At 43.7% G+C, this 13,262-nt stretch overlaps 1 protein-coding gene across 4 annotated transcripts in view; it reads right to left on the reverse strand.

Moving 5' to 3' along the window:
* bmpr1ba (bone morphogenetic protein receptor, type IBa) overlaps positions 1-13,262 on the reverse strand; it is a 466,435-nt gene that overhangs the window by 276,475 nt on the left and 176,698 nt on the right. The window contains exon 1 of one of the 4 annotated variants that reach the window (XM_059649444.1): positions 13,067-13,115. The exons of the other annotated variants lie outside the window; for them this stretch is intronic. The gene's annotated coding sequence lies outside the window, so the exon portion shown is untranslated. Of the gene's footprint in view, positions 1-13,066; positions 13,116-13,262 lie in introns of those variants that run through there. 4 annotated transcript variants of the gene reach the window in all.

Consider the following 13,262-nt stretch of genomic DNA (forward strand, 5'->3'; position numbering starts at 1 on the left):
ACAAAAACTCATGCTGACTGCATAACCAGAGATCCACAGCCACATACTTGACAAATTAATATCAGGCAATATCCGAGGCAAATTTCATTTTAAAATGTTTGCTTTAGCTTGCAGCATATTATCCAAAGCCTATGGGAAAATGGTGGTATAGTAATAGTGACTCTGGAATAATGATCAAGAACGGAAATTGCTGGAAAAGCTCAACAGGTCTGGCAGCATCTGGGGAGTGAAATCAGCACTAAATGTTTTGGGAACTGAGGAACAGTAATCAATCGCGAAAGATTAACTCTGTTTACTCTTCTCAGCTGGTGATGGGCCTGCTGAGCTTTTCCAACAATTTCTGTTTTTGTTCCTGATTTATAGCATCTGCAGTTCTTTTGGGGTTTTTTTGTCATCCTCAGGCTAATGTCCTGGGGACACAGGTTCAAATCTTGTGGGAGATTGACCGGGTAGTTACTGAGAAAATATTTCCATTAGTGAGGGTGAGTTTGGAACTAAAGGGCACAGATACAGAATAAGGGGGCACTTGTTTCAAACTGAAATGCAATGCAATTTCTTTCTCCCAGAGGGCAGGTAATGTCTGGAATCCTCTACTTCATTGAGTTTTGGAGGCTAGATCAATGAAAGTATTTAAAGAGGAGGTAGATAGATTTTTGAAATGTTGAGGAGCTGCTGGCTATGCTGAGTTGGCACAAATGAGAAGTTGTGGCCTGGAGTAGACCAGCCATGATCTTGGTGAATCATGGGCCTAAGGGGCCGAATGGCCTATCCCTGCTCCAATTTCTCATGTTCTTATAAACCCTGCTGTGGAAGGTGCTGGAATTTAATAAAACCTGAATCTGAAGCCTAATCATGGTGATTGTTACCATGGAAACTGTTATCACTAGCTGTAAATGTTCTTCTGGGAGATACGTCTCCCAGTCTTACCTGGTCTGACCTACCTGTGGCTCCAGATCCACAACAATGACTTTGAAATGGCCTACTAAGTCAATCAGTTCAAGATGGATTAGAGCTGGGCAACAAATGCTGGCTTTGTCAACAATGCCTAAATCTCATTAAGGAATAACCTAAAAGCAAAACCAAACTTACTTTCAGGTCTTACTCTACTCCTTCAACCTTCATAGTCAAAACCCATGAATCTGAAGTCAAGTATTCTCTTCTAACCATCACTAAACTGCCCAGCATTCACTTAGTATCCATCTCTCTCTCTCTCCCTATCACTCTAGGCTCTTCCTTCAAATACCCCATGGAAACATCTTTTTTAAATTACAGACAATACGCAGCACAGAAACAGGCCATTCAGCCTAGCCAGTCCAAACCAATGTGATAGATCTTTATGTTCTAATTGTATTTGTTACTTTGCATTGCAGTTGTGTAAAACAGATGAAAGCAAAATCGACAGCTTGCTTCATCTCTCTTCCTCCAGTAATCAAGGTCAATACCAGTGTCTCAGAAACAAAAACAACTTTTAGAATTTGCTAAATCAGCTTGAAAGTCAAAAACAACCACAGGGGATACTGGAGAAACTCAACAGGACTGACAGCATCAATAGAGAGAGAAACTGAGTCAATGTTTCGAGTCCGGAATGACTCTTCATCAGGACAATACTTTGAAAGTCAGGTCAGCTTTCACCCATGTGGATTGTCTTTTGCGGTTTGCAAATCTTATTTAAGGAAAAGTCATCAGAATCTTATCAAACTATTTGGCTTTTCTCTCTTTAGAGAGAGGCGTGACAGGTGTTGGTTTAACCTGGGGGGCAGCACACCTCAGGGGAGGGGAGAGATGGAGAAGGACAGTCCTTCATGGTACGTGGTACCCTCAGTCAGCATGGGAATTGAACTCATGCCATCGGTATCACTGTATCACAAACCAGCCATCCAACTAACCGAGTGAGACTGCTCTTTCATGTGCACATTTAAGAGAAACAATATGAATAGAGCAAATACAAAAGAACATCCCCCACTTACATTAGCTAATGTTGACCATCGCCTGCGTATTCATTCTAGTCCGACAATTACTGAATATTAATCTCTCATCCCTGTTTTCAAACCCCTCCATGGCTTCCCTTTGGCTTTGATTTCTTCAGTCCTAAAAGAGGTCTCTATGTCCAATTAGTGACCATGAGCATCTCTGATTAAAACTGTACACTGTTGGTAACTGCATCTGCAATCCACACACAGCTATTCCCTCCCTAAATGTCTCCATCTCGTAGAATCCCTACTATGTGGAAACTGGCCATTCAGCCCACCAGGTCCATGCTGCCCCTCTGAACAGCATCCTACCCAGGCCCATTCCCCGTGTCTAACACACCTGCTGCGCACATCTTTGGGCTGAGGGAGGAAACCAGAGCAAACCCACACAGACATGAGGAGAATGTGCAAACACCACAGAGAGTTGCCTGAGGCTGAAATTGAACCTGGGTCCCTGATGCTGTGAGGCAGCAGGGATAAACACTGAGTCCTCTCCTCTTCTTTAAGGCACTCCTTAATACTAGCCACTTTGACAAAGGCTTGACCACTTCCATCGAAAAAGACAAGAGCAACAGATACCATTGGAACAGCTCCCCCTACAGGTGCCCCTCCAAGCTACATGCCATCCTGACTTGGAAGTATATTGTCATTTCTTCAGTGTTGTTGGGTCAAAATTCTGGAACTCCCTCCCTAACAGCATTGTGGGTCTATGTACAGCACATGGACTGCAGTGGTTCAAGAAGGCAGCTCGCCTCCACCTTCTCAAGGGGGCAGCTAGGAACAAGCAACAAATACTTGCCCAATCAGTAATAACCACATCCCACGAATGAATAAAATTGTATTTTAGAATGCTGTGCCGATCTCTCCTTCTACATGTCAGCATCCAGATGTTGTTGGACAATGTTCTGGTGAAGTGCCCTGGGACCCTCCCATTAAGTCAGAGCCACTGGTTAAATGCAAGGTGTTAACGGCAATGAAACATGCTTTCACCGTTGATGTTTAATGTCTCACTTGTGAATATAAAATACTCGGTCTACTTTGACAACTTACACGAGCCACTTGTTGGCATGTTGCCATGGGGATCGGAAATCTGGAGTTTCTTTCATACAGCCACTGTAGAAGAGAAACAAACCCTTCACAAATGTTTGCTGTATAATTTTTTTTCAACTAAATGACTTAAGAATTGCCATTGCATTTAATGACACAACATCTTTCTTCTGTCCTTTCGTTCGTCTGTATGAGCTCTGCACCACCAAGGCTTTATGAGTTGCTTTGGGACCATTAAATCTAGCAGGAATTTTCGTGAAATCTTCATCGTGGCCTGTCATAATCTTGAATAGATTTTGACAACTTGTCATGTTTTGTAATCTTAAGTGTTTCCTTAACAGAAATGCAAGCGTCTGCACACAACACACACACACACACACACACACACACATACACACACACACAGTCTCTCTCTCACACACACGCACATACATACAAGCACACACACACACACACACACACACACAGAGTCTCTCTTCACACACACGCACACACATACAAACACACACACACACACACACACAGTCTCTCTCTCACACACACGCACATACATACAAGCACACACACACACACACACACACAGTCTCTCTCTCACACACACGCACATACATACAAGCACACACACACACACACACACACACACACACACAGTCTCTCTTCACACACACGCACACACATACAAACACACACACACACACACACACACACACACACACACACACACACACACACACACACACACAGCTATTTTTGCTACAGTCATGTTGTCACGGTTAAAAGTGGAAGGGATGGGAAATATGCCAACACAATGCACCATCTCTGGACGTCCAGGCCTCTGGGCTCCAGCTGTAACACTGCTTTCACTGTATACTACAAGCTGAAACAGGAGTTACGTGAGAGAAAGCAGAGTCTACAAGTGATGTCCCAGCTGATTAACATCTTGGGAATTTACTCCAAATAACGGGGGCTATTCATTAGCAAAAGTGCTCACGGTCTAAGAAAACTGCATAATTAATACTCCAAAGACTTAACACCCTCTTCAACGTGCCAAAGGCATTTTCACTATTGATCAGCTACATAAGAGATGCACTGTGGAGAAGATTTTTTTGTAAGGGAGAGTACATTTTGTTCAAGTTACTGCCCACTTCACATCGAAAAATGATACAATCGTACATGGTTTATAAACACATTAAGTGTTCACCTGTGAGATATGGTATTCACAGAACAGGTATGGAAGAAACATTTACAGAAAATTGGCAAAGAATTGCAGGAATGGCAAAAAATTAGAATAATACGTTTTGCAGCGAGTTGCTACAGTCTAGAATGCACGACCTAAAAAAGTGGTTTCAACGGCGACTTGCAAGAAGATTTCAAAAGTAACTTGAACAAAAGCAATTTGCAGGAGTATGGGAGAGTGGAAAGGAGGGCCATGAATTGGCTGGATCTTACGAAGAGCCAGCACTGATGTGGTGGGCTGAATGACCACTTTCTATGGCCTACAGTTCAAAGGACACCCACTAAGCTGAGGTTAACCTCTCAGTGTTTCGCCCAGTACACAGAAACATGTTGAGGACATTAAAAGGCAGCAAAGGTCAGGCTGTTCCATTAAGCCCACCCTCCCCAAACTTGTACAGTTCAATATAACAAAGTGTGGAGCTGGATGAACACAGCAGGCCAAGTAGCATCTCAGGAGCACAAAAGCTGACGTTTTGGGCCTAGACCCTTCATCAGAGAGGGGGATGAGGAGAGGGTTCTGGAATAAATAGGGAGAGAGAGGGAGGCAGACTGAAGATGGAGAGAAAAGAAGATAGGTGGAGAGGAGAGTATAGGTGGGGGGGTAGGGAGGGGATAGGTCAGACCAGGGAAGATGGACAGGTCAAGGGGGTGGGATGAGGTTAGTAGGTAGGAGATGGAGGTGCAGCCTGGGGTGGGAGGAAGGGATGGGTGAGCTGAAGAACAGGTTAGGGAGGCAGGGACAGGCTGGGCTGGTTTTGGGATGCAGTGGGTGGAGGGGAAGAGCTGGGCTGGTTGTGTGATGCAGTGGGGGGAGGGAACGAACTGGTCTGGTTTTGGGATGCGGTGGGGGAAGGGGAGATTTTGAAGCTGGTGAAGTCCACATTGATACCATTGGGCTGCAGGGTTCCCAAGCGGAATATGAATTGCTGTTCCTGCAACCTTCGGGTGGCATCATTGTGGCACTGCAAGAGACCCATGATGGACATGTCATCTAAAGAATGGGAGGGGGAGTTGAAATGGTTTGCGACTGGGAGGTGTAGTTGTTTATTGCGAACCGAGCAGAGGTGTTCTGCAAAGTGGTCCCCAAGCCTCCGCTTCGTTTCCCCAATGTAGAGGAAGCCACACCGGGTATAATGGATGCAGTATATCGCATTGGCAGATGTGCAGGTGAACCTCTGCTTAATGTGGAAAGTCATCTTGGAGCCTGGGATAGGGGTGAGGGAGGAGGTGTGGGGGCAAGTGTAGCATTTCCTGTGGTTGCAGGGGAAGGTGCCAGGTGTGGTGGGGTTGGAAGGCAATGTGGAGCAAACAAGGCAGTCACGGAGAGAGTGGTCTCTCCGGAAGGCAGACAAGGGTGGGGATGGAAAAATGTCTTGGGTGGTGGGGTCGGATGTACAGTTCAATATGTGGCTTTCCCTTCCGAACAGCTCTCAGTCTGACAACTAAATTGTTGCTCACATCTCAACTTCCACCCCAGGGGAACTATTTAACTCGGTAGTTCAGGTGATAAGTCACACCCAACCGCTACATCTACCAAAAATCGGGCCAAGGCTCCACTTTGGCAGCACCAAGCTAGAATTATCTTTTTGGTTGTCATGGAAATCTTTGGTCAACTATCACATCCAAGGTTTCCATCCTCTGTACTAACTTTAAGGAAACAGGTCCTGAAATTGCATGGGGTTACAGTCTTGGAATGTTAAAGATGCTGTATAAAAGTTTCTGTTGATGGGTCTCAGGAATTAAAGCAGGAATTAGGCGTAAGCCCCAGAGAAACAGGAAAATCACGGCTCCACATCATGATCATTTAATCAAATCCAATTTCCTTAGCTTACTATAAGCGAGAAAGAGAGCGAGAGAAAGTATGGGATTTGGGTGTTGCAAACAAAAAGCACATCCATTGTCCAACTTTAATTGTTGTTGAATTGCATGGCTCACAAAGTAATTTCAAACAATGGTTAGGAGTCAATCATATTGATGTAGGTCTAGAGTCACGTGTAGTCCTGAGCAGCTAAGGGCAAGAAGTTTGAAAGGGCATTAGCAAGCCAGATGGGTTTTTCCAACAATGGTTTCATGGTTATCAATAGACTCTTAATTCTAGAAGTTTATTAAGTTCAAATTCCACCCATGGATCAATCGTACAGTCTGCTCCAAAGGGAGCAGAAGGAATTGAAAACAATGTAGCATTAAATTGAAAGGATTTAGGAACATAACCAAAACTGATGAATGTCCATGGAAATGATCGGTATCGCACTGAGGCTTCATAGTGTGAGTGCTTTGCAGCTTACTGTGTAATACCACTGCAGACTATACACAAACAATCTGTTGTTTACATGGGATTCTCCTTCTGGTTGTAAATCACCATGGAATCATATTTTCAATTCCCATCCAATTTCAAGTCTAAATCCAGTCTTCGGGCCATTACTCATTCTTATCACAATCTACAAAAGTAGCCTTTCAATTTCAAATATCCAGTTTGCTTATTAATCATAAGCAAGCTCTCAAAATAAAAAGTCAGCCAAGCAACAAGTGGAAAAGCGCATCCAGCAGATGGGTTATCTACCTTCCTAGGGGCGTTATTTTTCAAAAGATCTAACTTTTTATTCAATATTTCTTCCTTTGATATATTGTCTCTCATCTTCGGATCTGGTGGAGCATTGCCTGGATTGTAAAATTCTCATTGCCGTTTCCAAACTGTCTCACCTTTTCCAACGCTACCTCTTCCCTATCTCTTGGGTCTCCTCCAGTTTCCAAGATCTCCATGCTCATCTAATTCTGGATTCTTCTGTGTCCCTGATTTCAATCATTCCATTATTGATAATTGTGCAATTAGCTGCCTGGGCTCACAACTCTGGACGATCCTCCCAAAACTTCTCCGCCACTCCACCGCTTTCTTCAAACTAAAGACACACCTTAGAAGTCTACCTCTTTGACTGAACTTTGTCAGCTGTCCCTATTTATTTTTATATGGTTCAGCACCATATTTTGTTTCATAACGTTTCTGCGACACGCCTTGGAATGCTTGACTGCATTAAAGGGGTTATCTAAATATATGTTGTTGCTTAGTTGATCTTGCTACCCATCTCATATTGTTTCTATGTTAATGGCTCTGATTTTGACAGCAAGTCAGGATAAAGCAGCTTGGACTGTCCTGATATTATCAGCCGAGTCGACTGCCCCTTCGTTTGGCCTGCAGCGATCAAACATTTATCGCTGCTGTCACACATGGGAGTGATTTTGCGAGAGAAGCCTCCAACATATTTGTTTGACTTACCCTGGCTACAATTCCCTAAGCCCATTCTCAGCCCTTAATCTGATTTGACAGCACCAGTTGTAACAAGTAGAGCAATTGAAAATAATTAAGATTTTAATGTGTTAGTTCGCAATGGATAAATCTCCTCCCGATTCCCAAAAGCTCATTCATCATCTATGCAGACATAAATCAGCAGAATGTTTACCATAAACATCCACTCATTCCACCAGCAATACTCAGCAGTAGCAGTGTGTAAATTTACAAGATGCACTGCAGAAATTCACCAAGATTCCTCAGACAGCACCTTCCAAATTCGCAAACACTTCCACCTAGAAGGATAAGGGGAACAGATACATGGGACCACCACCGTCTGCAAGTTCCCCTCCAAAACATTCACCACCCTGACTTGGAAATATTTGCCATTCCTCTGGGTCAAAATCCTGCAATTCCCTCACTACAGGCATTGTGAGTCTATTTATAACAAATGGACTTCAGCAGTTCAGGAAGGCAGTTCACCATCATCTTATTGAGGGTAGTTACAGATGGGCAATGAGTGCTGACTCCCATATCCCGTAAAAACGACAATTAAAAATAACTTCACTTGTGGCACCATCAACATTCCAGAAGATCAATATCGCCCAGGACAAAGCAGTATGTTTCACTGGTAACCAGTCAGTCAGCTTCAGCATTAAATCTCTGCATCACCATTACACAATAATGCTGTGCGTACCCCATACAGAATGCTCTGCAGAAACTCACCAAGGGTCCTTTAACAGCACTTTAAAATTTGCAATTTCTGCTATCCAGGGCAGCAAATATATGGGAACACCACCACTTGCAAGATCCCCCCCCAAGCCACTCCCCACCCTGACTTTGAGATATGTCACTGTTTCTTCACTGTCAGCAGGTCAAAATTTGAGCATAATTTCTGAAGGGCATGAGGGATGAGATTTAAATGTGTGTGTATGTGTGTGTGTGTGTGTCTGTGTGTGTGTGTGTATGTGTGTGTGTGTCTGTGTGTGTGCGTGTGTGTGTGTGTGCGTATTTTCCTCAAACTTCCTTTCAATGGATGTGGATGTCACTAGCCTCGCAGTTATTCCCCGTCCCTAACTGTTAAGAGTCAATGATGTTGCTGTGGGTCTGGAGTCACTTGTAGGCCTGACCTGGTAAAGATGTCAGATTTTCTTCCCTAAAAGAGACGAGTGAACCTGAACGATATTTACAGCAATTAACAATGATTAAAAAATTGATCTAGTACCTTCTTTTTGTATTTTTGTTGCTTTAAAATTTCACCACCTGCCGAGATGGAATTCAAACCCTTGTCGAGAGATGTGACATCTCTGGAAAGGTGAAACATCTTCACATCACTGTGCACCACCTGGGCTAAACCATTTAGACTCCTAAAGAAGGGGTGTCAGAGGCAGCCAGGATGTCTGGAAGATAAGGCTATGGCAGAACATACCATGATGTATTGGCGTCAAAGTACACGGCAGGCATATAAAATCCTAATGGTTTTGGGTTGTCCTGGAAGGGAATGATCTGGTAGCGAGAGGTCATCTCAGGTGTTAGGTAATCTAGAAACTGAAAAACACCTATAAACCATTCCCCACAAGGATGGGACAGGAAACAGAATTAAGTTGATACCACCAAAGTGTCCTGAAATACTGTTGGAAAAAGGTGAGACAGAGAAAAGTACTTGAGTTTAAATCTCCTCTGTGCGTGCGTGTGTTTTATGGGTTTATCTTGTTTTGCGTGCCTGCCTGTTAGAACCAGCAGAGATTTATTAACGGAGGTAATGGGAACTGCAGATGCTGGAGAATCCAAGATAACAAAGTGTGAAGCTGGGTGAACACAGCAGGCCAAGCAGCATCTCAGGAACACAAAAGCTGATGTTTCGGGCCTAGACCTCTGATGAAGGGTCTAGGCCCAAAACGTCAGCTTTTGTGCTCCTGAGATGCTGCTTGGCCTGCTGTGTTCATCCAGCTTCGCACTTTATTATCAGAGATTTATTAACCCTCTGTGGTCTGGTGCTACATGTTTTAAATTGTTGAGTCCTTTCTTTCAGTTGTTTGAAATTCAGCCTTCCATCCGCTGACACCATCCATACTCCCCGCTGCCACGGGACAGCAGCCAATATAATTAAAGACCCCCTCCTACCCTGTTATACTCTCCTCCACCCTCCTCCAACAGGCTGAAGACATAAAGGTTTGAAAACACAAACAGAAAGATTCAAGAACAGCTTCTTCCCCACTTTTTGTAGACTTATGAACAGACCTCTTTTAATTACGGTTGATCGTTCTCTTCACCTTCTCTACAGCTGTAACACTATATGCTGCATTCTGTTCTATAACCCTGATGTGCTTATGTAAGGTATGATTTTTGCCTGGCTAGCACACAAAACAATACTTTTCATTCTATGTCCGCACATCTAACAACAATAAATCAAATCAAATCAAAATTATAAGCATTGCGGAGATTGTGCCCAAGTGTGAGGATACCACACTGATATATGGTTATGATTGCATATGCTTAACTCAGTTTAATGCTATGGAAAGTTAAGTTGTAGGTCCACTACATTTTATGGAAGCTTACCAGTTTACTTTGTTTGCACTAAATAGGTTAAAGTTCAGCTTGGGAGTTAACTTTGTGACTTTTCAGTCTTTGGAGAAAGGATAAGCTGTAAAACATGTGGGGAGGGTAACAAATAAACTTTTCAAGGGATAAGCCCGAGGATCTGGTTACTGGCTAGGATAAAAATTCTAGGATATTCTGGCAAACCTGTGGGGATTTAAATTTGCATGCAAAGTTCACGGATGGTCCTTAGTGTTTAATGCTGCAATTTGGGGCGTTTGGAGAAATTTTGTTTAATTCCAAGTTAGATTGATCTTGTGTTAGAAGTGCAAAGTTTCAGACCTGATCCTGAAAATTGAAAATGAATTTTTAAATTTGGGTGTTGTTAATTAAGTTGAAAACAAATGTTCCATACAGTGTTCTCAAAGTGTTAAAACTAAGGGAATTTGACAATGATTAGTTTGAGAAAGAAGCTAAAAAACATTTGTAGGGAATTTACATTAATTTAAGATGATGTGAGCCTTTTGTGAAAATAAATACTGCAGTTTATTTCCAAAAATAACCAGCAGTTTTTTTTAGATAAAGGCACAGACTGAAATACAGCTTGCTCACTATTCTTCACGAATGTCTTTTGTTTTAAAATGTAGGGAAACTGCTGCAAGTTCATCAGTTGGAGTCCAGGGCCCAGCCCAAATCTGGCATCAAGCTGCAATCTGAAGACAACACTTGTATGTGCACCTTCAAAGACTAAGTTCGAGATCACCATTAATGCATTCACAGAGACAAACGGGAGAGTGGTTCTTAGGTTAAACATCTGGAAGACAAAGGGTGTCTATTTGCCTGCTTCTGCCACTCAAAACTGTTCTCGCCCACTCAGATGATCAAGATCCACAGTGAGACACTCACCAATGTGGATCAATTCTCAATCATTGGGATCCTCTTTCCAGCGGCGGCAGAGATTGACCAACATTACCTCCAGTGTGCCAGCACAGCCTTCTGCTGTCTAAGGAACACTGTGGATCATCATAAAGGCCTCAAACCTAGCACCAAGCTCATGTGCTACAGGGCAACGCTGTTAGCTGCTCTCTCGTACTCCATGTGGACATTGTAGCGCAGACACCAGAAATCCCGTGAGAAATATCACCGATGAGGCCTCCGCAAATCCACTGGTGGAATAAAAGCTCCAATACCAATGTCCTCTCTCAGGCCAATATCCCAGGATTGAGGCACTGCTTGTGGTGGGTGAGCCATGTCATCCGAATTCCTGACACAAGGATTCCCAAAACAAGCTCTCTAGTCTGAGCATCGTCACAGCAACTAGAGGAGCAGAGGTGGACATCCTCGAAGCCTCCCACAGAAAACTAAAGGCCCCACTGGCTCATGGGAATATCTCACCGGAGAAGAAGCTTCCCTGAAGATGCCAACCGTCTCAAGCAACTCCAACAATCCTACGTGTGGGCCAAACATAAACTGGGGAAGGAGGAGAAGCCAACTCTCCCACCCTCCTCACACACCATTCACCCGTACTGTGGCAGGGCCTGGGGATCCAGCATCAGGCTGTTTCCTGATCGTAAGACTTTCAACACTGGACTGGAAGAATATCCTTCTCAGTTAGCAGAGAAGAAGAAAAGACGAACAACATTACTGCTGCTTTTAGGAAAGACTGTAAATTTTTTTTAAGAAAGAGCAGTGATTTTGAAGATTCATCCATGGGACATGGATGTCACAACTTGACAAGTATTTATTGCTCATCCCGAGTTGTCCTTGAGAAAGTGGTTATGAGCTGCCTTCTTGAACCTCTGTGCATTTGCTGGAGGTGGATCCACCATACCGGTAGAAAGAGAACTCCAAGATTCTGACCCAGCAAAACTAAAGAAATGGTGATATATTTCCAAGTTAGGATGGTGAGGAGATTGGAGGGAAACTTGCAGGTGGTGGTGATCCCATCTATCTGCTCCTGTTGTCCTTCCAGATGGTTGTGGTCATGGATTTGGAAGATGGCGTTTAAAGGGTATAGGTGAAATTCTGTACAGCATCTTTTTGATGGTACACTCTGAGCATCAATGGTGAAGGGTGTCAATATTTGTGGATGTGGTATTAAACTGAGCAGAGATAGGAGGAACAGCTGATGCTGGAGAATCTGAGATAGCAAGGTGAAGAGCTGGATGAACACAGCCGGCCAAGCAGCATCAGAGGAGCAGGAGAGCTTGCGTCTGGACCCTTCTTCCGAACATTTTCTGAGCAAGGGTCCAAACTCGGAACGTCAGCTTTCTTGCTCCTCTGATGCCGCTTGGCCTGCTGTGTTCATCCAGCTCTGCACCTTGTTATCTCACTAAATTGAGCAGACTGCTTTGTCCTGGATGGTGTCAAGCATCTTGAGTGCTGTTGGAAGTACACCCTTCCAGGCAAGCAGGGAGTATTCCATCACACTCCTGACTTGTGCCTTGTAGGTGGTAGACAGACTGTTGGGAGTAACGCCAAGTTGTGTATCAAAACCTTATTTGAGTTGTTGAATATCAAACTTCCAGGTCAGGTATTGAATAAGATAGCTTTTACTTGGCCCCAGAAGACATCTCAAGTATACCCAGAAGAAAGACCATCACTGTATGATTTCCTGCACCAGTGATCCCTGAGGTTTCTTCTAAAGGGTGATGGCTAATCAGGAGCAGCAATGAAGCTACCTTCAGTGAGAGAATGTACTCTTAAGAGACAAAATGTACACAGGCATGACACTGCAATAACATTCCCAGCATTTACAAATGTCATTCAGCACCCAGTGTTTGTTATTATTGAAAATATTCCTCAAGTTTCCTCAGGCAACGGCAGAAGGAGAAAATAATCTGAAAGAATTCCACCGGCCATTTGTCTAAACAATTGCAATGGCTTCACCTTAGCAAGCAGCTACCAAACTGCTTCTCATTATCCTCATATACTACCAGTATATTCCTGCTGCTTTTTCTGATCTCCTCAGACACACTGCATTCATACTTACAAAATCCTTCCCCAATCCAGCAGGGCAGACTAGATGCTTTGTGTCAGCATAGTGAGGACTGGGGCTGGTTGGGAGGAGAGGGGTTTGCAGATGGCAACGTATGGCGGTCCTGCCCATGAAAGAACTCCCGTCCCCAACCTTGAAGTGAAAATGAAACAGACGGATTTTTCAGCAAACAACTCACTGGAGCTTAAGG

Source organism: Stegostoma tigrinum, chromosome 1, assembly GCF_030684315.1.
Source record: "Stegostoma tigrinum isolate sSteTig4 chromosome 1, sSteTig4.hap1, whole genome shotgun sequence".
NCBI lineage: Eukaryota > Metazoa > Chordata > Chondrichthyes > Orectolobiformes > Stegostomatidae > Stegostoma > Stegostoma tigrinum.